The sequence below is a fragment of the Lissotriton helveticus genome, chromosome 2_1 (assembly GCF_964261635.1).
Source record: "Lissotriton helveticus chromosome 2_1, aLisHel1.1, whole genome shotgun sequence".
Taxonomy (NCBI): domain Eukaryota; kingdom Metazoa; phylum Chordata; class Amphibia; order Caudata; family Salamandridae; genus Lissotriton; species Lissotriton helveticus.
The window spans coordinates 96,783,683-96,808,240 of record NC_136059.1 but is presented as its reverse complement, the minus strand read 5'-3'; the positions used below and the strand labels follow the sequence as shown (position 1 = coordinate 96,808,240).

Genomic DNA, 24,558 nt, shown 5'->3' with positions numbered 1-24,558 from the left:
AGTAATGTATTCTTTCTTAGACCCCTAAATGCTGTGTGATACTTAGGTGGTTTTCCTTTACTACTCCTCTGAATGTGCTTCATACATCATGGGTAATGTGTTCTTTCTTAGACCCCTAAATGCTGTGTGATACTTAGGTGGTTGTTCTTTTAGTACAGGTGGTCCTAGTGAGGTCCTGGTCCCCTGCGTGACAGTCTCCTAAGGGGTTTAGGGTTGCGTAGGAGGTACTTACCTGTTCCCAGTAGTTACTGGATGTGATCTATAACTGTTACTTTGTGTTACAGTGAAGTTTATATACTTTTATTCTAATTTCTGACAAGTATTTCTATATCTGCAAAGTGTTGATTCAGACAGTGGCCCATGTGGCCCGGTCTTGTAAATAATCCCTTGTGAATATTGCCGTGCCAGTTGGCACAATGTACATGTGTGATTCTATCTGATATGTTTTGACAATACAAAAGTTATTTTAATATAACCTTGTGTGGAGTCTCTTTTGTGGTGTGCCTAGTATGTTGTTGCTGTCGTGCGCTGACGCAAATGCTTTACACATCGCCTCCGAGTTTAGCCTAGACTGCCCGCGCCATGCTACCTAGAGGGCGAGCAGGGGTTATCTTGGCGTGTGACTTCCTTGCCCTGACTGGAATGGTGGTTTCTGCCTGGCTTTGGCATAAGCCTTAGCCTACCAGAAATAGCCGGTTTCCAACATTGGTGGGTCAGCGGTGCGGATTTGGACTTGCGTTTGCCCAGTGCCATAGCGACAACTGGCTACATTACAAAAACTCTGCGTTTTTCAGATAGTCACATATTTGGGATTATTGTTTTTGATTTTGTTTTTCCTCAAGAGTGTCATTCTCAGATGGTGTTCCTGCGCTTTATGTTTAGTGGCAGATGAGAGAAAATGACAGGGCGGGACGCCAGTAGATAGGGGAGGTTCCCATAGGTTAGGAATCCCTTGCTGGGTCCAGTGTCCAATCCCTATTCCTGTCCCTGTGTGGGTAGATGGAAGAGAGGGAGGGTGGAGGAGAAATTGCTTGCTCAGGAGGGTGGTTATTCCCTGAGTGTAGTGTGTGTGTCTGGATTCCCCAGTAGGGTAGGATCCAGTGGTGGCAGCTTAAATGTGTCCAGTGCGTGAAGTCCCATTCCCAGTTCCCAGAGTATGGTGCCTGGTGCTCAGTAAGAGGGTGACAGGTTGAAAGTCGGAGGCAGTGAGGAACTGTCTCACCAGTCTGGAGGGGGATTGTGTGGATGAGTGCTGTGTTGAACTGGAGGAGTTGGTGTGAGTTTTTTTAAGGAGCTTGCACGTGAGGTGGATGTCTGGCGGTGTGCTGGATGTCGTGCAGAGACATTAGAAAGTGATTCTAAAAGTAGTGGCTTGTGTATCTGATGATCCTGTGTAGGTGAAGAGGTTCATGTGTAGCCCAGCTATGTCCCATTAGGATGGTAGGGGTGTAGGGGCTCACGTCCTGTCTCAGTGGAGGCGGAGTGAGTGTGGGACGGTGTGTCCCACGTTGGCCCGAAACCCTGTCTCGGGGCCTGGAGGGTTCCCTAAGGGAGCGCCAGGTCAGGGGCCTAGGCTGTACTTACAGGTCATTTGAAGAGGATCTTCCTGTGTCTAGAGGACGGGGAGTTTCTGTAACCAGAACTCCGGCGGTCCTAGTGTTGGACAGTACCGCTTCTAAGTGGAAGGTGCAGAAGTCCTGGCTCGCTGAGCATTTGACCGTCCAGAGTGCTTGACCATTTTTTTTGGGGCCTCTGGAGGTCGTTCCCCGAGGAGGGGGGAGGCCAGGTTCAGGTTCAGCCTGACCTGGAGGGAAGGGCATCTGTAGTCAGTGTCCTGGCCGGTTGTTGGCTTCCAGGGGTACCGCTCCCAGGTGGGAGGGTGCAGGACTCTGGAGGGGGGTGCAGAGGGACGGTGTCCTTACTTCTGACCCCGGTGGGAGGAGAGTGTGTCGCTGCTACGCCGCTGGCGTGTGCTCTGTCTAGCCTGAGACATACTGTGCCTGTGATAGTGGAACTGGAAGGGGGTGCCGAAGGATGGTGTACTTCTGACCCCAGTGCAACTTGAGGGTTTAAATCCTAGGTTGGGAGATTAGGAAACTTCTAGGTCAAGAGGTACTCTACCAAAGTGGATCAGCTGAAGAGACCGAGGGGGCTGCCCTTGCTGTGTGTTCTTGGGCCCACCTGCAGTTTGTTGTTTCCACTTGCTTTGCTGTGTGCTGTGTCCCCCCACCTGCTTGAGGAGGGACTGTGCTGTGTGCTTTGTACCTCAGAAGTGGAATCGTTTCCAGGTCTGATCTGGTAGGAGAGTTGTGTTCTGGTGAGTGCTTCCCTGTGAGGGTTATTCCATCACCCTGACTGGAAGCAAGGGTCCCTACTTGGTCTAAGGTACTTACCTCTGCCAACTAGAGACCCCCAGTTCTAACATTGGTGGAGTAGAGGTAGGATGGGGCATGCTTGCCCGTGACCTCTAGTCGGCCTGAGGGTGTGGTCTCTAGGTTGTAGGATCAGTGGTAGTGTAGCTACCCTGAGAGAGAGAGAGAGTGGAGATTGGCTATTGTGTGCCAGGGGCTTCTGCCCCCACTCTGTGGATTGGTTAGGACCTGTGATCTTTGGATGGCCTAGGGCCTGGTCCTGGCTGTGGATGACTAGTGTGTACCAGTGGGGTATCCTAGTTGTGTCAGAGAGCTTTTGTTGAGGGAAATCCCTGTGGGTTCAGAGTGGCGAAAAACTGTAAGGTGGCCCTGCCCTGCAGGCCCGTCTCCGTGGTTTTGTCGCCCAAAGCATTGAAGACCATCAGTGTAGTGATTGGTCTACCCTGCGTTTTGGCTGGAAGGGGGATGTGTTGGACCCGGTCCTTTGGGCAGGTTTACCCCGTGACTTTTTGCTTTTTCCTAGCCTATTTTTGGAACCTGGGTTGGTGATTTTTAGGCCTCTGCGCCCTTTTTCACTGTAGTACAGTGTAAAGTGCGTGTGCTCTCTGTGTAGGGATGGTGAGCGCCCTGCCCTCCCATAGGAATGAATGGGGGAATATGTATGCCCATGGTAGATTCCTGATGCATGGGGAGTGCAGGGGCGAGTTTGATATGTATGAACTCGTGAGAATGAATGCTGCAGAATGGTGTATGCGGCATGGCTGTATCTAGTCCAGAAGCGCCACTTTTAGAAGTTGGCCTAATGGTGTAGTGAGTCTGCTAGCACGTGATTGGCTGATGGGCCTGGCCCAGGCATGCCTGGGCCTGTTGGTAGATGGACTGTCTGGTTTGAGTAGGACAGGGTCTGCAGGGTCTGCAGGGCCCCGGAGGAGGGGGTCTGAGTCAGCCGTAGATGAAAGGCCCCTCTGCTGTCAGGGATGGGAGGAAAGAGCGTCTGGTGGTGCCGGGCTGTGCCTGCCGCCCACCCTGCTGGCTCTCCATCCTGGCGGCCCACTGTCACCTCTGGCCCTGAAGCTGTCAGGGAGACGTAAACCAGAAACATTCCAGTACTCAGGGCCCCTTGCACGAAAGCTTCAAAGTACTTCAAAGGCATTTCTGTGTATAAGAAGGGACGGTGTCTCCTTCCAAAGGGTTCTTGTCCTTGCTCTTGCGGCTGACTTGGATCTACCAGGGGTGGGCGCTGCCCAGCCCCTGGATGCCTGGATTCCTGGACTCCTGGGGGACCCTTCTGCCTGCCTGGGCTGAAGGGGGGACTTGGCTTTGCCCCTGGGGAAGTTCTGGGACCATGGCAGCATGGAGAAGCTGCCCTTTTCCTGTGGAGAGCGCTGGAGTTGGTTTCTAGCGCCTAGAGGCGCTGTGCTTCGCCTTGAGCGCCTGGGAGCGTTCTGCCTGCTGTCTAGCGCTTTGGAGCGCTTCATTTCCCCCAAGCTCATGAGAGCGCTGTCGCTGGACTTTCTAGTGCTTAGGAGCGCTTTTGGTGCTCGCTTATAGCGCTGGAGGCGCTGAGGATTCCTGGCCGTATTTACTTAATCAATTACGAGTGCCCACCTCGATCTGCCGCGGTGAAAACAAACCACGAAGGGGCCGCGACCGGATTGGACGAGACCCGAGGAGGGACGCGCTCTGATTGGCCGGTGGATAGTCGCGTCATCGGCGAGGCCGCGCTGCCATTGGTTGGCGGCCTCGCGTCATGAGGGGCTCGTCGCAGGAGCTGCGACGCGATTGGCTGGGCCGCCCCTGAGGCCGTGGAAGAAAGGGGAAGGCGAGAAAGGTGGCGGCCGGTTAACAGGGCTCCCGTGTGCCGAGGGAGCCCTGCAGCGAGAGGAGAGCGGCCGCGAGCGGCTGAGCAGCCCGGCGGGGCTCCGTGGTGGAAGAGGAGCCCCGCGCTGGCCAGACGAAGAGAGCCGCCGCCCGGAGGAGCCGCCCCTGAGGCCCGGTGAGTTGAAGGGCTGAGGGGCTCCGTGTGGACCGGGTGAGACGGGGGCTCCGTGATGCTGCTGCTCCGTGAGGGAGCAGATGGGTTCTCGTGGTGCCGGTAAAGACACCATGGAAGGGCGGCCCCGAATGGCAGTGGGTCGCCCCACCGTGAGCAAAGAGCCCGCGAGGGGCTCTTGAGGGCCCGCATTGCTTCGTGTTGGTGCCGGGTTAGAGGCACTGCTTCAGGGCGGCCCCGGATGGCAGCGGGCCGCCCCAACGGTGTGTAGAGCCCGTTTGGCTCCAGAGAGGGCCATATTCGAGAGGGGGGGGCTTCGGGGCATATTGTCGGTGCTCGTCCCCTCCTGCCCCCGAGTGTGAGGGCTAGAGTCCAGTGAGGCTCCTGGGGGCATCATTGTTTTAAGAGCCTGTGTGGCTCCAACGGTTGGCATGGTGCTTTAGAGCCTTTGTGGCTCCAACGTCTGGGGCATGTGTGATATGCCCAGAGCCTGTGTGGCTCCAGCCGTGGCGCAGTTGGCGCCTAAGGGCCAGGGAGGGCCCTGGCGCAAGTTTGTTGTTCTCCAGGTGCCCAGCACTTTGTGGGCACCTGCCACGTTTAGGCTTTTTGTACTTTGAGACTGGCGCTGCATGGCAACGCACCCTGACACTGAGACTAAGGGCGTCTGAGCCCCAACAAGGCCAGTTGGCCTAGGGACTGCCACAGGTAGTGGCTCATGTGATAGTATTTGCCTAATGTGAGTTTTGCGCATTGTGATGTGGTGCTAGGAAATGTAATGCATTTAGTATGATTACGCACCTTGATCTTACACCGCTGAATGTTTAGTCATCATGTGTCTTCTTGCGCTGCACTGCTGAATGTATTTTATTGCATCATGTGCTTTATTCTTAACACCTCTGCATGCTTTAAGCATCCTGTGTTTCTCTTTATTACTCCTCTGAATGTAGGTGATTGCATCATGAGTAATGTATTCTTTCTTAGACCCCTAAATGCTGTGTGATACTTAGGTGGTTTTCCTTTACTACTCCTCTGAATGTGCTTCATACATCATGGGTAATGTATTCTTTCTTAGACCCCTAAATGCTGTGTGATACTTAGGTGGTTTTCCTTTACTACTCCTCTGAATGTGCTTCATACATCATGGGTAATGTGTTCTTTCTTAGACCCCTAAATGCTGTGTGATACTTAGGTGGTTGTTCTTTTAGTACAGGTGGTCCTAGTGAGGTCCTGGTCCCCTGCGTGACAGTCTCCTAAGGGGTTTAGGGTTGCGTAGGAGGTACTTACCTGTTCCCAGTAGTTACTGGATGTGATCTATAACTGTTACTTTGTGTTACAGTGAAGTTTATATACTTTTATTCTAATTTCTGACAAGTATTTCTATATCTGCAAAGTGTTGATTCAGACAGTGGCCCATGTGGCCCTGTCTTGTAAATAATCCCTTGTGAATATTGCCGTGCCAGTTGGCACAATGTACATGTGTGATTCTATCTGATATGTTTTGACAATACAAAAGTTATTTTAATATAACCTTGTGTGGAGTCTCTTTTGTGGTGTGCCTAGTATGTTGTTGCTGTCGTGCGCTGACGCAAATGCTTTACACATCGCCTCCGAGTTTAGCCTAGACTGCCCACGCCATGCTACCTAGGGGGCGAGCAGGGGTTATCTTGGCGTGTGACTTCCTTGCCCTGACTAGAATGGTGGTTTCTGCCTGGCTTTGGCATAAGCCTTAGCCTACCAGAAATAGCCGGTTTCCAACAAACCCCAAAGCGTGGTTACTCTTTCTGAAACTTTGGTAGCATTTAATTAGGCTATGAAATTCACAGGCATGTTAGAAAGTGTGTTACTGGTTGACTGACATATGAGCCCTGCTCAAGCAGCAACCACAACTCTCGTCAGGGTAAGGTCTGGGCAAACCATAGATTAATCCATTAGTTTGACAAAGAGAAGTCAGGCTTAACTTAGAGGCAGTGTGTAAACTTGGTGTAAAAAAGATTCCACACTAGGTTAGGAAAAGACCAAAACCTGGAACTGGAGATATTGAATTTCAAACTTAAGTAAAAATAGCACCAAGAGTCAAAAGCGCTTTTGGAGCCATCTAGTTGCACCAGACCAGGACAAAGACACTAGTTCAGGCCGACCGTGATGGTGCAAGGGCTGGCTACAGGGACCCAGTTAGGCCTGCTAAACAAAGTACTTGAAATCCTGGCTGCAGAGCATTGCGTGGATCTGCTTTGAACATACTTCACACAGCTGAAGATCTGAAATATGACGAGGCTGCAGTGCAAGGTCCTGTTGCTTCGAAACAAAGGATCCTATCGATTGGGCTTGTGATTCGAAGGCTGGTGTAGAGGATGCGTTGCACGGTCGAGGCAATGCATTGGTTCCGATCAGTGGTGAAGCTACAATGTAGAGTTTTGGTGTTTTTGTCTACAAAAGAAGGAAGGAGCTTGCGGCGTATCAGAGGGAGATGCTTGGAACCCAAGATGCAGGATGTGGCAGCAATGCGAGTCTTTTGCAATAGGTCCAGTCCATGCAACAGCAGAGATTTCAGTTCTGCTCGAGGTTGCGCCGCTCGGCCGAGGAGGTGTCTGTTCTGCTAGAGGATGCGTCGCTCTTCAGAGAGGATGCATTGGTTCCTCTGGTAAGCATCTTTGTCCCATTTCCAAAGAGCCAGTTCTGGGGTGGCACACAGATGGCAGAGTACAGAAGCAGGGTGGCTGGAAATCTTTTATGTCCCTGACACTTCAGATCAGGAGACCAGCCAACTAGACGTTGGAGTCACTCTGGGTTCAAGTGATGCAGGTTCTATCCTGCTCACCCAGGCAGAGGTCATAGGCAGCAGGTCAGTACTGCAAAGCAGTAGTCCACCAGAGTGCAGTCCAGCAAAGCGGCAGTCCTTCAGCAGCACAGCAGTCCTGGCAAAGTATCAATAGGTCCAGAAATGTTCTGAAGTGGTGGTGTCTGAGGTCCAGTTCTTGTACCCATGGGTGCCTTTGAAGTGGAGGAGAATTCAAAGAAAGGCCTTTGAAGAGCAGAGGTCCCTTGCTGCCCTGGGACTACAGACTCACTAAAGGAGGGTATGCAGTACTTTGTGGTGTGTGGACAGGACACAGCCTAATCAGGTGTAAGTTAGGCTGGGACTAGCTCATCTCTCCCATCCTGACAGGATGGCCCATCAAATCACACCCAAGCTGTGACTGTGTGGCGGGCTAGGAGGAATACACAAAAACCACCCCAGACATGTGATCAGAGCAGGCAGCAAATGGCTATGGTGAGAAAACGCCAACTTTGTAAAAGTGGCATTTTCAGCATTGCAATTTAAAATCCAACTCCACTACAAGGTAGGAATTTAAGTTGTGATTCCAGGAACTGTGGTAAATAAATAATTAATTACCTGATCTATTTTTGACTATAATCAATAAACGGTTTAGCTCAATAAATAAGAGTCAAGATTCGAGGTAGCTGAAGTTGACAGGCTTTAATAGGCATAAAGGACAGGAACAGGACAGCCTGTACGGGAACAGGGATGGCAGCTGCCGGGGGCAGGATCTGGGATAATAGCGGATAAGAGTAGCTTTTAATAACAGTGCACAAGTATATATAGTTAAAACAATTACATAGCATTCAGTACAGTAGGCGTAGCAGTAGGCGGGGTTCGTAGCAGTCGCGAAAGATAAGGGCTGAATGAGGTAACAAGAAGGCTTGAACAAGGCGTATACATAGACATGTGATGTAAACGTAACAGAAGTGTCATGAATGGGGCGGAAACATGGAGGGGGCTACCTAAGGAGCCGGGACCTCTGACCTAGTGGTGCGCGCAATCGGGCAATGACGTGTTACTAGGGAGAACTGGGGGCTATGACTTCTGTGCTAGAAGAGGAGACATAAGTTTGGAATGTCAGAGCGACATGTACCTAGGCATATCTAGTATCTGGTGTTTAGAGAACATATTGATAGAATCCAAAAGTCAGGAGGGGAAAGGCTAACAGACACTAATACTGGTGCATGCATTATTCTACATATATTGTGTGTGCGGGGAATATTCTATGAACATTAATACAGTATTTCTCTTACATGGAGACAGTAAAACTAGACCATGACGGAAACTATTGATGCGATTCAGTAGCTTAGGAATGCAGAGAAGGAGAGCTGGACTGATAACTAGAATCATAACATACTCTTGGCAGACTGGGAGGCAGAGCCAGGCCGAGCCGGGCACTGCGAGGCATGAAGTAAGCGAAGGGTCAGGGATACAGGTGGGGGCTGTATCGCTCCTCGGAGAGGGTTCAGGAGACAGGAGCTGAATCTGAGTCCGGGCCTTTTGAGGCCTAGAAACGGGGACTTTTCAATGCATTAACGTGCACACTGTAAAACGTGGCAACATAACTTTACATAGGCCTGATATTCGTTGTATTCACGAGAACTGGAAACTGGCATACTAGAGATGGACACAACTGTAATTGCGTCTTTAACTGATCAGAGGGGAATACATAGGCATATTAATCATGCACATATAACTTAGGATGGGGAACACGTAGGGACACAGAACATGGCAAAATTTACTTTTCCACATTCCCTCCTTGTCACTACGTTTCCATCAGGAAACATCAATATTCATGATACCATCTATCATTTCAGACAGCATCATTTGCTCGTCTCGAATTGGCTTGGAACGGGACTTAGGACTAGGAATACATGATGTAGCACAAATGCCGCAAATCGCAGGGCCACATTGTATACAGAGGCAGCAACTGAATATGATCATTACTGCTATACCTAGGAATGACAATACTTTCCATCCCCAGGCAGATATAATACTCCAGAGCCAACCGGACCATGTCCAGGTGCCTGGATCTTGGTGTAACTGATGGGCAATTTTATGAAGTCTGGTTATAGCTGAATAAAGAGACGGCGCGTTATTAGGAATGAAAATGCAGCAACTAGATCCGATGACTCTACATGCCCCGCCCCTATCGGCCAGTATGACGTCAAGGACGAGACGATTTTGCAAAACTACAAATCTCATAGCAGATTGCTCTTCAGTTAAGTTACCTAGAGCAGAAGTAGTCTCATTCACTACTGCTTCAAGGGTTCTGGTTAACCTACGGATTAGCTTACTATTCTGGACAAGGCCTATAAAGAAGAAGAAACCTTTATTGAAGTCTTGATATTGTTCTAGAGCAGTTTCAGTTTGATCGACAATTGGGGACTCGATCTCCCTTCTATGTCTAATGTGTACTAGATGTGTGTTTCTGTGATAATCAGATGGGGCTAGAAAAACTGGTGGCAGTAGGAAGGCAATGTAACATGTTCCATCCCAATCGGGGGGCAGACGGACATATGCGGTCTGACCACAAACAAAATAAGAATGACGTGAGGCTTTAAAAATAGATTTCCCACTGTCACTATACTCGACAGTAGTAGTACAATCACTATGTCCTACATGTACGGAACCATTCTTTCTGACACATAATTCGCCTTTAACTGGTAGTACTGAAATAGCAGGCAAATCTGGAGTAGTATCGGATTGAACATTCAGGACCATAAAATTCGAAGAATAATTACCTAAATCATACACTTCATTTTCTAGATCTGACCCTGTTCTATGGGAGAGACCTTGCTTGTCTGGAAAACATGTTCGATTCAGAAGGGACATATCATTCGAGGATGACGTTAACGTGGACCATGCTCCACACAAACCATTATGAGAAAACGGATAAGGAAAGAGTGGCAGAACTCCCTTCGGTGTCTGGAAAGGGGGGAGTCGACCACACACCCAACAATTAGTAGCGTTGCTGGTCTGGTGTGAATAGTGTCACATACGGATGAATGTATTGTTGCGCATAGCAAGACGATAGGATAGCTCGTGAGGAGGCAGATCACTAAATGTGTGCTCTACTGTAGAATTAGAAAACATGTGTACATGTGAAACTGGAAAACATAAATAAAAAGCATAACTTGTGCAGGTTACCATAAGGCTTAGATATAGCAGAAAACATAAAATAATAATGCAACTTTTAGAGTTTTCACTAACTCTCTCTCTATGGGGGTCTATCTTATACATGTCAGAAACCTGTCTAACCGTTTCACCCGAGGGGGACTTAGACAATTAAACTGGCTGACTTATTTTACTAGACCTGAGTTTTAACTTATACTCCTGCTGCGGAGTTTTCTCTAACAGGGAAGGCTTGATTTCAAAGTCAATAGCGGGACAGTCCTTGAGAATAGGGCAGTCTTTAGAATTTTGGCAGTCCTTAAAAATGTTCTTGGCAAAAGTCTTTTCTCGGAGTCCATGAAACTTCTTGACGTGAGACAGGTGAACCCACCCCTTACGGCCTTCCAACTTCACGGCCGTACGGGTGGTCAAGAGGACAAGTTGAGGTTGTTTCCAGCGGGGCTCCAGCGGACTTGAACGATCAAAGTTCCTTATCAAAACGAGATCCCCGGGGATGACCTCATGCGGTTTCACTTCAGTGTTGTCTGGAAATGCGGCGGCAACCTGTGAACGACAAGAGTGTAGGGCAGACATCAAGGAAGCTAGGTAATCTGTCAGCATATTACTTGAAACATCTGTAATACTGCGGGGTCTAGGTGTACCCCACATGTTTGGGGGCGGCCGAATACGACCTCGTACGGGGACAGACCTGATCTGGAATGTGCAACCATGCGCATGAAAAATAAAGCAACTGGCAGGGCAACTAGCCAGTCTACACCTTTTTCTTTACATATTTTGGCAATACGGATTTTCAACGTCTGATTATGTCTCTCTACGAGACCGGCTGCTTCAGGATGGCGCACACAATGGAACTTCCACTGGTACCCTAACAGAAGGGAAACATGCTTCATGAGCTCGGATGAGAATGGCTGGCCGTTATCTGAATACACGACCCTAGGGAGTCCATAGCGGGGAAAGAATTCACGAACCAACTGTTTGGCAGTGGTCGCGGCTGTGTAATCTGGGACTGGATATGCCTCTGTCCATCTGGACAAAGCGCATACAACTACAAGGACATACTTGAAACCTCGACATCGCTCCATCTGAATATAATCCATCTGGAGGACTTCAAAAGGGTGGTCAGGAGGCTGGAATCCACCTTGTTCCACCGGGACACTTTTACCTGGATTGAATTGACAACATATCATACAGGTACGGACTTTCTGCTTGGCTGCAGCTCGTAAGTGCTTGTTAAACCAAAGGTTCTGGATACTGTCTAACATGGCTTTTTCTCCTAAATGTGCTGGACTATGTGCGGTATTAATAATGACTTGAACCATAGAGTCGGGGAGAAACCATGTGGCTTTTCCCTTCGTTACCCATCCCTGATCTGTCTGGACCCCTCCTTGTTCGGACCATTTCTTGATTTCTTCAGGAGTGGCATGTAACTGTATGTCTATGACATCTTGTGTAGGGTCCTTAACTGTCATACAAGTGGTCTGATCTGAAGTGAATGTCTGTGTCGTGTTAACTGGAATGTCTGGGGTCTGAGCTGTGAGCTTGGCTGTTCGATCTGCTAGATCGTTACCTTGGGAAATAATGTCAGTGACTTTCGTATGTGCCTTGCACTTCATGATAGCGATAGCCGTCGGTAAATGTATTGCATCTAACAGAGCTTGAATAAGGAGACCATGCTGAATCTTGGTTCCATGAGAAGTCATAAAACCTCTCTCCTGCCAGAGTACTCCGAAGTCGTGTACGACTCCGAATGCATAACGTGAATCTGTATAAATGTTTACTTTCAGGTTCTTGGCACGTATGCAGGCTTGGGTCAGAGCGACTAGCTCCGCTGCTTGAGCAGACAGGGTGTCAATGCGGTGTGTTTCTATAACCAGTGTCAGTAGTCACTGCATACGCGGCTACTAGTTCTCCTGTACTGGTTCTCATACATGAACCGTCCACATAAAGTGTCAGGTCGGGGTTAGGTAATGCAATATCTGTCAGGTCTTGTCTTTGTCATGGTGTTAACTACTTCCACACAGTCATGTGTGGCAGGATTTGAAGTAACAGACGGTAACAGTGTAGCAGGATTTAAAACGTTGCAGCGTCTTGATTTCTATGTGTGGCTGGAACAGTGTCAGTTCATAACCTGTTAAACGTGCAATTGTCAAGTGCTGAGTCTGTGTTCGGTTTAAAAGAACTTCCACGGAGTGTGGAACTTGTACTGTCAGAGAATGTCCTAACACTATGGAATCACTTTGTCTGATAGCTAGAGCTGTGGCTGCAACGGACTTGAGGCACACAGGCAGAGCCTGGGCTACTGGATCTAATGTGCTTGAAAAATAAGCACAGGACTTGTATTGTCCTGCTTGATCTTGTGTGAGAACAGATAATGCGGTACCATCACGTTCTGTGACGAAAAGTGTAAAAGGCTTACTGTAGTTCGGTGTTGCTAGAACAGGTGCTTGACATAAGGCTTTCTTTAACTCATTAAAAGCAAGTGTATGTTCGGATGTCCAAGGGAGGACAGTCGATACGGCTGCCTCCTGTGTCGTTAACTGTATCAGTGGCTTGGCTAGAAATGCATACTGAGGAATCCATTGTCTGCAGTAAGAAGTGAGGCCAATAAAGGCTCGTACCTCCTTCTGGGTCTTGGGCTGTGGAAGACTCGCTATTAACTGGATACGGTCTGGTGTCAACTGCCTACCCCTCTTGGACAGTAAGTGTCCTAAGTAGACCACTTGCTGGACACAGAATTGAAGCTTTGAAGGGGACACCTTGTGCCCCATCTCGGCTAGAAAATATAGGACTGTAAGTGACGCTCACTCGCAGTCACGTTCAGAACGGGCTGTGATTAACAGATCATCGACATACTGGAGCAGGGCAGTGTCAGTTGGCATGTGAATATTGTCTAGTTGTCTCTTAAGTGCTTGACTATAAATACTAGGACTTTCTGTGAAACCTTGAGGAGCTCGTGTGAATTTATAGCTCCTTCCATTTAAACAAAAACCGAAAAGGAACTGGCTGTCTGGATGAATGGGGACACTGAAAAATGCATTCTTGAGGTCTATGACAGTGAAAAATGTAGCTTCGGAATCAATGGCTGTCAATAGGGATGAAATATCTGGAACAACTGGGTACTGGGGTATAATACATTTGTTAAGCTCTCGAAGGTCAATCACTAATCGATATACTGGAGGTGCATTTGGATCAGTACGTTTCATGACTGGAATGATAGGAGAATTACATACATTGGAGTCAGTTTCTACAACCACTCCTTGAGCTATGAGCTCGTCAATAATTTTGGATAAGGCTGCTACAGCCTCAGGCGGTAGTCTGTACTGTCTGATTCGTGGTAATACCACACCTTGCTTGAGAGTCACACGATGGGGTGTGATTTGCATAAAACCTACATCAGTTGGACCTTGCGCCCATAAATGCTGCGGTACATTTAACAATCTTGGATCAAAATCACGTAATACATAGTGACCTTTAAAGTCACGTAAAAACAAACGAACTCCCTCTGAGGAGCAACATATTACTGCACCTAATTCTTTCAGTGTCTTAATACCTAACACATTTTCTGGACATGACTTCGTGAGTAACAAATCAGTAGTTCGGGACAATGGACCAACTTCTAGAATAACTGGTTTTGAAATCTCGTTAACAATTGGCTTTCCTGAAAACCCAAGGGAAACATTTCTAGAGCCTGAGAGTGGAGCCCCTGGAACCTCGTCATGACTGATAGTAGTCCTACTTGCCCCTGTATCAATCAAAAACTTTCTGTCTTTCCCTAATACTTGACTGTGTACATAGGGACCCTCTTGATCTACAGGTATCTCGATGAGAGGCAAGCCTACCTCCCTCTCTAGGCTGTTTCATGAATACTGTTGATACTCTGGATACTCTGTCTGAGCATACTGGTACATTTGCTGTGTAACATGCTGTGTTGCAGCTATAGGCTGCAGTGCTGGAACTGTCTGTTGTGCATTCTGTGGTGACTGAGAAGTCTGTGAAACTTGTTCTTGTCTAGGCGGACGTGGTCTCTCTTTAGTTTTACCTGTGGCTATATTGTGTTTCAGAACTGCACACTCGTTTATAAAATGACCTGGCTGTTTACAATAATTACAAGTCCCTTTAACGGGAGCTGCAGGATGACTGGCTTGATTCGGACCTCTTTTCTGACTGTCTTGTGAAACAGATTGTGCAACTAATACTTTCATTTTCGTGTCTTTCATACGTTTCCTTTCGTGTTCTTGTTCTTCTCGGATTCTATTCTGGTGATACTGGAGCATCTGTAACATCTGGGACGGAGTATTAGCTTGCCAAGTACTTTCAACTTTCAAAACTCGATTTTTAACTTGTGGACTTGAATTCTCGACTAGTTTAGTAACAAAAAGATGAGGCTATGACTCGCTACTTGTCTTGAGACCACTGTTGATAATGAAACATTTCTCGAATCTAGAATAAAAATCACTAGTATCTTCATCTTGTTTCTGTTTGCAGGCTGAGATTGCATCCCAGTCTTCCTTTTTCGTGGCTAGTAACCTTGGCAAGACCTGAATCAATAACTCGGGCAATTCTTTACATTTATCTCCAAGACCGGTACCTGGTACTCGTATTTTATCTTCAGCTTCTAGAGCTGTCCAATCAATCTTTTTCTCTCCCACCTCCCATTCTTTTTCTTTGAGTTTTTCATATACCCCTGCGGGCAACAGGACCTTTAACATTTTAATGATATCAGGATACGTGTATTCTCCCATACGGAGCATATCTTTTAATTCTCTATGGAACCCTGCTGGATCTTTGTCGTGACAGGGAATTAATTTCTTCATCTCTAAGAGTTCCATCTTGGTAATAGGGGTGTAAACAAATACTCGTTCTAGTTCACCACCCGGTGTCCTAACTGGGTGTACTTCTCGTAACGGATTCTGTCTGTCTATGTGGAATGGTTTACTTTCTGGAGGTGAGACGTGAACAAAATGTGGATTCAGAAACGTTCGGTATTTGTGGCGCTGTTCTAGAATGACACTAATTAAATCGGTACCTAGACCTTTCCATCTATACTGGAGTAACTCGTTCAGAACATCATGTAACGGACCGGGGTCAGTATGCTGACCCTCATACAATGTTATGAGGTGCTGGATCATATACATACCCACCAGTCGCTGCTCGGCTGGGGGCAGTTTCAGAAACATTTGTGCCACTATTTCGTCTGGAAAAGTGGTAGAATCAGTAGTCCATCGGACTGCTGATCGGACTAGTTCTTGTTCATGCATAGTACTAAGTTCACTATAACCGATTCGTGATTTCAGAATGTGATCGGTAGCTTGAAATACTTGTTCAAGATTCTCTTGTTCTGGTACTGGAGGGAAGAAAACTTTGTGTCCTGGACGTGAATGTCGGTCGGGAAGTCTAGTTCTACCTACATACGCTATTCTGGTGGGATTCTCGTCGTCTACCTCTTCAGTAGAAGAGTTGTCTTCTTTCTCGGACACTTGTGCTGCTTTGCGTTTCTCGTGTAACCTTATTATTTCTTTACGAATTTTCTTGTACATGCTCTCTATACTAGCAAGTGTCCTGTGTTTACCTTCACTTATATGGTCACTCCACTTAGTCAGGACTTTCATTTCGGTCGGATCTTTATCCGGATTATCTTGTTCCCTTATTAAACAATTTATTAGAAACTTTAATATCATGAGCTGGGTCTCAGCTTTCCTTAGAGACATGATTTCACCAATACTTTCTGGATCATCCCCTGTACGGATGAAACGATATATTCTGTCTAGGTCTTCTTTCATATTCGGTAGGGTGTCCAAATACTCGGTCACCCGTCTTACACGCAATGAATATATGACCATATTATCATCGCCTGGGACTGGATCATAACGGCATTCGGTGAGAGCTCGCCTGATATCTGCAACTGACTGATGTTTGGGCGTGCGCTGTAACGCACGTTCATGTAATTCAAGTAAAGTTACACGTTTGTGTTGCGGCGGGGTTCCCGGAGGACCTCCCCCCGCGGCTCCTAAACTGGAATCATCGACTGATACTCTTCGTGCTGGCAGAGTGACCGATGTAGCGGGAACTTGTACTGTGGGCTGGACCGGGGGTGCCGTAACAGGAGCTGTAACGGGTGCCCCGGTGGCTGGAGGAACAGGAATTACATTATTTACAGGAGCAGGCGGAACAGAATTTGCATATTCTGGAACTGTGTCGTCCAAATAGGACGAGAGAAAAATATCGGCTGCGGTCGGTTTATGACGTAGCTTAATCGGAACTAATGGTGGCGGAAAATTACTGGATGCTTCTGGGGTTGCTTTTGGCAAGCCCTCGGCAAGAAGAGGATACATACCCTTAACAAGGGCATTTCTCTGTCTGTCTGACTGTTCGGCTTTAACTCGTTCACCTATTTCGATCAATTCCCTTTCTTGGGCTCTTTCTGAGGATTCTCTACTTAATTCTGACTTTCTGATTTCTTTTTCGGTTCTTTTGTGAGATTCTTTGCGCCATAACTCGATGGCATCTTTCTGGGACTGTCTGGCTTTCTTTTTCCATAATGCTTCTTCTACTCGCATGATGCACTCGGCATCCCATGTACCCGATACGGGCCATCTATATTTCTCTTCTAATTCCTTGGTGTACTCCACCCATAAGTCTAGATATAATATGGCACTTATGCCATGCTTATGATACATAAAATGACCTGGACTGTCCCTAGGCGGGACAGGAACTGCTTCCTCGAGCAGACCTTTTCTAGTTTTTAACTGACGTAATTTTGAGAACAGAGGCATACTAGACTTGAATCTGAGCACAATACAATACACGAAAAACACAATAATGACTGAAAAAAACAGCTCACTCATACCACGACATTGAAAACACATTGAATGACAAAAAATAAAATTTCGGACAGAATATTACCTGGAATACTGAAAACAGAACACATGAATTTCTCGAGAACAGAACTTACTAGAATTACTAGGTGCACTGCTAACACAGTACAGAACATACTGGTCCCATAAAGAGACACGTCAGGACCCGCATCCACCTAGGTGGACACTTCGTGTTGGATTTGCGTACCCAAACCCACGGACCAGAGACAAATTAATTGACCCTGTCTAGATACTACCCCAGCAACGGTACTCACCGGGCAGCAAGAACGGAAGGCCTCGGACTGGACTGGACTGTTACGACGACGGACGGACTTCGGACTTCAGTTACAGGTGGGCCTCCGGATACCTCGGACCTTGGACTCTCGGCTTGGGCTCTGGTCGGGACTTGCCGCGTTCCTCCACCGCCTCGTCTGGATGCTGGACCGCAACCTCCGTCTCCTCCGTGGACCTGAGGGATACTTGAAGCAGAAATATCTGCCGGTGCGCAGTAGAGTTCCGTCACGGCTGCAGAGGTCAGGGGGCTTACGTGGCTTCACCGGCGCGTGGGGAAAGGGCAAGTCCCTATTCGGGCGCCATTATGTGGTAAATAAATAATTAATTACCTGATCTATTTTTGACTATAATCAATAAACGGTTTAGCTCAATAAATAAGAGTCAAGATTCGAGGTAGCTGAAGTTGACAGGCTTTAATAGGCATAAAGGACAGGACAGCCTGTACGGGAACAGGGATGGCAGCTGCCGGGGGAAGGATCTGGGACAATAGCGGATAAGGGTAGCTTTTAATAACAGTGCACAAGTATATATAGTTAAAACAATTACATAGGATTCAGTACAGTAGGCGTAGCAGTAGGCGGGGTTTGTAGCAGTCGCGAAAGATAAGGGCTACATGAGGTAACAAGAAGGCGTGAACAAGGCGTATACATAGACATGTGATGTAAACGTAACAGAAGTGACATGAATGGGGCGGAAACATGGAGGGGGCTACCAAAGGAGCCGGGACCTCTGACCTAGTGGTGCGCGCAAACGGGCAATGACGTGTTACTAGGGAGAACTGGGGGCTATGACTTCTGCGCTAGAAGAGGAGACATAAGTCTGGAATGTCAGAGCGACATGTACCTAGGCATATCTAGTATCTGGTGTTTAGAGAACATATTGATAGAATCCAAAAGTCAGGAGGGGAAAGGCTAACAGACACTAAGACTGGTGCATGCATTATTCTACATATAGTGTGTGTGCGGGGAATATTCTATGAACATTAATACAGTATTTCTCTTACATGGAGACAGTAAGGCTAGACCATGACGGAAACTATTGATGCGATTCAGTAGCTTAGGAATGCAGAGAAGGAGAGCTGGACTGATAACTAGAATCATAACATACTCTTGGCAGACTGGGAGGCAGAGCCAGGCCGAGCCGGGCACTGCGAGGCATGAAGTAAGCGAAGGGTCAGGGATACAGGTGGGGGCTGTATCGCTCCTCGGAGAGGGTTCAGGAGACAGGAGCTGAATCTGAGTCCGGGCCCTTTTGAGGCCTAGAAACGGGGACTTTTCAATGCATTAACGTGCACACTGTAAAACGTGGCAACATAACTTTACATAGGCCTGATATTCGTTGTATTCACGAGAACTGGAAACTGGCATACTAGAGATGGACACAACTGTAATTGCGTCTTTAACTGATCAGAGGGGAATACATAGGCATATTAATCATGCACATATAACTTAGGATGGGGAACACGTAGGGACACAGAACATGGCAAAATTTACTTTTCCACAGAACACCAAACTTGAAAGAATCATCTCTTACCATTAGGAAATTATGCTTGTAAATTGTAATAAGCTAATTCCAATGTTATCCTATGGGAGAGATAGGTCTTGCAGTAGTGAAAACAAAAGTTTTTTTTACTACCTAGGCATATAAAACTTAAAGTACATATCCTGATTTTTAAATACATTACACCCAGTCCCTTAGGCTGTCCAGGGCCTACCCTAAGGGTGACCTACATGTTTTAACAAGCATTTGCAATGCAATAGGTCTCGCATTTATGCAAGTTTGAGCTATTGGCATTGTAAATGACAATGCCTTTTTGTTTTCGTTTTTAAAACAAATAAAAGGCATTGTCATTTACAATGCCAATAGCTTGAACTCGTGTAAATGCGAGCTCTATTGCATTGCAAATGCTTGTTTTTTTTAAGGTAGGTGGGTACAAATAAAGGACGCGGTTTACACTGTAGCTAATAGGCCCAGATCTTTCATGAACTTTTATTTATCTATAAATAGTTAGACAATGTTACATTAGAATGTATGCAATGCACCGGATGGGGGGGGTGGGGGGTACGGGGATGACAAAACCAAACCACCATTACGTCATAGGTAAGCATTGTATTTGCATTTTACAGAACTCTTTGAGGCACTCGCCAACCTCAACATGATCCAACAAATCTCCTCGCCTCCTCACATCAATTGCCACATCCTGGACCAGATCTGGACCCAAAACTAAACACTCCCCTCCATCTGTCTCCCCCTGCGTCTGCATATGAAGGTCGCTGATGCACACCGGTTTAACATTGTTTTCCACGTTTATCATTTTATTCCTCATCTTGCGTGCAGTTTGGGACCGTGCCTCGCCTCGTTGCACGGGTTATGATCAACTCAAGAAGATGCAGCATAACTATGTTGCAAACCCATTCGCACTGCCTCAGAAAATTGCGCTACAACCTTTTCAACTGTAAATTCATTTTATTTTAAAATGTTCATAGATTATCCAGCTTGACTTGATTAATCAAATTAAAGCAGTCCAAACATAGTTATGGTGCATCTTCTTGAGTCCCCCTGCGTCTGGTCAGACCACCACCTAGTTGAAACCACCCTCAATGTCAGTGGCAGAACCTCTGCCCCTCAGATGGCTGGCGGCCTCTCACGCAAATGGAGCTCTCATGACACCCAAGGATTCCTCGCGACCTTATCAGACACCCGGCCAGCCATCAACCCGCTAACCAATATTGACATGTTGGAAAGCGACATTGGCACCTGGCTAAAATCGGCCAGCGACCAATTTGCCCCCCTTACCAAATTCCCCCAACCAGACACCACAACTCCCACAGATGGTTCTCTGACGACCTCAAGAAACAAACTGAAGGTGCGCCAGCTGGAACGGAGGTGTAGACGTAATTACTCCAAACCAGACAGACTGCAATACACCTCAGCCCGCAGAGATTACAAAAACGCAATCTCGTCAGCCAAATCGGCTCACTTCTCAAATAGACTCTCGTCCGCGGACAACAAATCAAAGGAAGTTTTTAAAATCATGAATGAACTCACCTCAGACGACCGAACTCTCCCAGGTCAGACCCCCCACCCAAGGAACCTGCGATGCTCTCAATCTTTTCTTCATTGAGAAAATCATTAAAATCAAGGAGTCCATCCCTCCTCTCCCTCAGACCCCCGCCCCTGACTCTCTTCATAACTCATCGTCCTTTTCCAATTTCCCTACCCTTACCCCCACCTCCCTAGCGGAGCTCTCGACCCGGGTAAAATCAGGCTCCCCGAATGACTGCTGCCCCCCCTCGGTCCTACGGAACGTCTGTCACAATCTACCCGACTGCATTTTACCTCTGCTGAATGGTTCCCTCAGCACGGGTACCGTCCCCAGCACCTTCAAGGAGGCCATCTTAGTGCCTCTCCTGAAGAAACCTGGCGCAACTCTCCGACTACCGCCCCATATTGCTCCTGCCATACCTCTCCAAACTACTGGAGGCCCACGTCACCCGGTGCCTCTCCTATTTCGTCGAGACCTCATTCTACCTGGAGCCCAACCAGGCCGGCTTCAGGCCAGCCCACTCCACCGAGGCCGTCATTCTAGCAGTCCTCGGCACACTGAGGAGGAACGCTGACTGAGATCCCCCAGGCCCTCGTACTCCTGGATCTATCAGCCACGTTCGACCCGGTTGACCACAACATCCTTCTTCACCGTGTCGAACAGGCTGGTATCCAGGGCCCTGCCCTCAGATGGATCCAGTCCTTTCTGTCTGGCAGAACTCAAGCCGTCCGCCTGGGCCCCTACAATGCGCCCAAAACCCCCACGACCTGTGGAGTCCCTCAGGGCTCCTCCCTGTCACCCCTACTATTCAACCTCTACCTTCGGCTCCTGATCCACTCGCTCCAAAACTGGGACATCACAGTGTATAACTACGCTGACGATCTGCAGATCATCTTCCCACTTAACTCCCCGAACGCCGTGGACAATTTCCACTCCGTCATGTTACACATCCAGGAGTGGATGAACTGCAATCAACTGAAATTAAACCCTGAAAAAACCGAGCTCCTTTCCCTGGATCCAGCCCCTCTCACTGGGGCGCTCAGTTCTGGCCCATCAAACTAGGCCTCCCCCCCCAATCCCGGCGAAATCAGTAAAGAGTCTCGGTGTGACCATCAATGCCGAACTCTCCCTCAGATCTCAAGTTGGTACCGTGATTTCTTCTTGCACGTTCCAACAGCGAAAGATCCGCAAAGTCAGTCACTTACTACCACCAGCCGCACTGACCCAGGTAATCATCTCTTTGGTACTATCCCGCCTGGACTTCTCTAATTCCCTCTATCACGGACTCCCTAAATCACTACTCCGCCTCCAGGTCGTGCAGAACCAAGCAGCCCGTCTTATCTACAAAACCCCCAAATAGCAGTCGGCTAAACCTCTGCTGCACAAGTTGCACTGGCTGCCTATAGAACAAAGGGCGGCCTTCAAGCTAGGCTGCCTCACGTTCAAATCCCTCCACTGCACTAGCCCCGCTTTCCTGTCTTCACTCGTCAACCCATACCGCCCAACTCGTAATCTCCGCTCAGCCCACTCGCTGTACCCAATACCAGAACTAACAAATTCGATGGCCGTCGGTTTTCCCTCCTGGCCCCGAAACTCTGGAACCCTCTTCCCCTGACCATCAAATCGAGTAGCTCCCTCCTCCATTTCAGGAAGCTTCTCAAAACCTTCCTCTCCCCCCCCCCCACCCTGCTAATTCCGCATGTTTTCAGTCTCTGTCCTACAGCGCCAGGAAACCCACGGTGTCAGCGCGCTTTACAAATATCACATAACATAACTGTTCATTATCTGTATACGTAGTACTTCGGTTGTCCTATGGCATCTATGTGTTGCTTATTTAAGCCTGTTCCGTTTTTTGCGTTCTGGTAGTCCGTTTTTGCGTTCTGTTTGTTGTAGGTGTGAAATTCCGGTTAGAATGCAGTGCATTAAAGTGACACATTTTGATGGGGTGGTGGGGTGCGGGGTACCTGTACTACTGCAGTCGTAGTGCAAGCACTGTGCAAGTACCAGAATGGAAAGAGTAAATTTACGCTTGGTTCACTTACATGGACAACCTATGCTCCCAATTTGTATGGTGTAAATCCATTACCACATATTATTAAGGGATAACGTTTGCAGTGGTCGACTTGGTTATAGCCAAGTGCAATCGAATATTTTACTGCAACGGATTCGGTGAAAGTGAACCGAGACGGTAACTCCCAGAATGCATCAGCAAGTTAAAGTCCAAACCTGTCCCCATGATATACCCCTGGCGACGTGGAATCACATTCCAACAGTAATTTAAAGGTGACCAGATGACTCAAATTTCCTATGCAACAGACCCACACAAACGTACTTTCCTCCCAGGTGGCCCAAACACCTCCTATCTGCATCTCTTCCCCCTGCTCTAATGACGCAGACAAGGCAAGCAGGTTATCTGCAACTAGTGAACAGCGGCAGCCACAAGCAGGGAGAAGGTATAAAGCCTTCACGGCAGAGTATTACCATATCAAGTGGCAAGGAATTTACCAAAGCGGCTGCTGAAGGAGTGGACCTGAATAGGCACGCGCCGGTTTCCAATCCAACCAGCCGCGACGCAGCAGCCACATCCTTAAACCAAACGAGCCAGCAGCTGCACTGAGCCCCATCTGCTGGGGGGCGCCAGGAGGGTGCGAATGAAAGCTGCTCTGATTAGACTGAGCCCATGAGGCGAGTGCACCAACCTTTCCCCGGCACACACCCCCTCTGCCATCCGCATACTAATGACTTGGTTTGTTAACTCTCAGAAGGCTGAAATACCTGTCCTCCACCCACTCATGGCCAGCGCCCCGCACGCACCAGTGGGTCAGAGGCAAGCTTTTTGCAACAAAAAAAAAAGTGACGCAAAAAAAAAAATGCGAGAGCGGGACGGAGGAGGGATGCGGGCAAAGGGAAGGGGGAGCGCGAGAGCAGGACGGAGGAGGGCTGTGGGCAGAGGGGGCGAGAGCAAGACGGAGGAGGGCTGCTGGCAGAGGGGGCGAGAGCAGGACGGAGGAGGGCTGCGGGAAGGGGGGGCGAGCGGAGCCGAGCAGCTCCAGAAAGAGCTGAAGGCGAGAGACAGGCACAGACACAGACGCAACGCCCACGGATCGCATCAAGCCAGGGAAAAGAATATGGGACCTCGGCGAGAGGGTGTGGGGGCGGGACTTAAAAAAAAGAGACCGAAACACCCACAGATCGCATCAAGGCGGGGAAAATAGTAGTTGACACATCTCTTCCAATGGCTAGCCTCCATTTACGAAGCTAGCCAATGGAAGAGAAAGATGTGATAAAGCCCCACACTGTTGAAGTCATTAAATTTTTGGCTCCGCCCCCCACTGCTTTGCTGTGAGACGGTAGCCTCGACCTAAAAAGGAACGTTTGGGCCTCTCATATGGGCTATATTGGCAGGCCAAAATGCACACACAGGCTCCATAATGGCAGGCCTAAGGTATCGTTAGAGGGCCACTGAAGTGGGTGGGACAGTCACTGCTCCAGGCCCACTAGTAGTATTTAATTTATAGGGCCTGGGTACCTGTATTATCACTTTAGTAAGGACTTAAGTAAATTAAATATGCCAGTGGGGCATTAACCAATATTACCATGTTTATAAGAGAGCACAAGCACTTACACACTGGTCAGCAGTGATAAACTGCACAGTCGAGGTCAGAAAAGTGCTAAGAGTTATGCTCTGTTAAAGATTGTGACTTTTGACCCCTGGAGTGAAAAAAAGGAGCATATGACTCCATCGGTGCTTCCTAAATTTACCCGATGTGGACCAGTGTCAAGGGGTCAGTGCAAGGTAAAATTAATGAATTTTTCCGAGGGGGGGAATCACGAGTCCTTGGGACTCATCCCCTAGTCAGCACAACTTCCATGTCCGAGCCCCAAAAACAAAAACCAGACTCCTGGACCCCAAACACAGGAGCAGGGGAGGCCCAGCCAAATACTGCCGGCGGGAGCTTGAGACAATTTGCTTTGCTTTCAGCTACCCACACTGCCCCCAACATGGGATATGCCTTGGGGTGGGACCATGCACCTCTGAAAGA

The 24,558-nt window shown here is 48.2% G+C and overlaps 1 protein-coding gene across 2 annotated transcripts in view; it reads left to right on the top strand.

Annotated features, from left to right (window-relative positions):
• Positions 1 to 24,558, top strand: part of LOC144817753 (sialoadhesin-like) — a 358,435-nt gene that overhangs the window by 94,225 nt on the left and 239,652 nt on the right. The window lies entirely within an intron of this gene.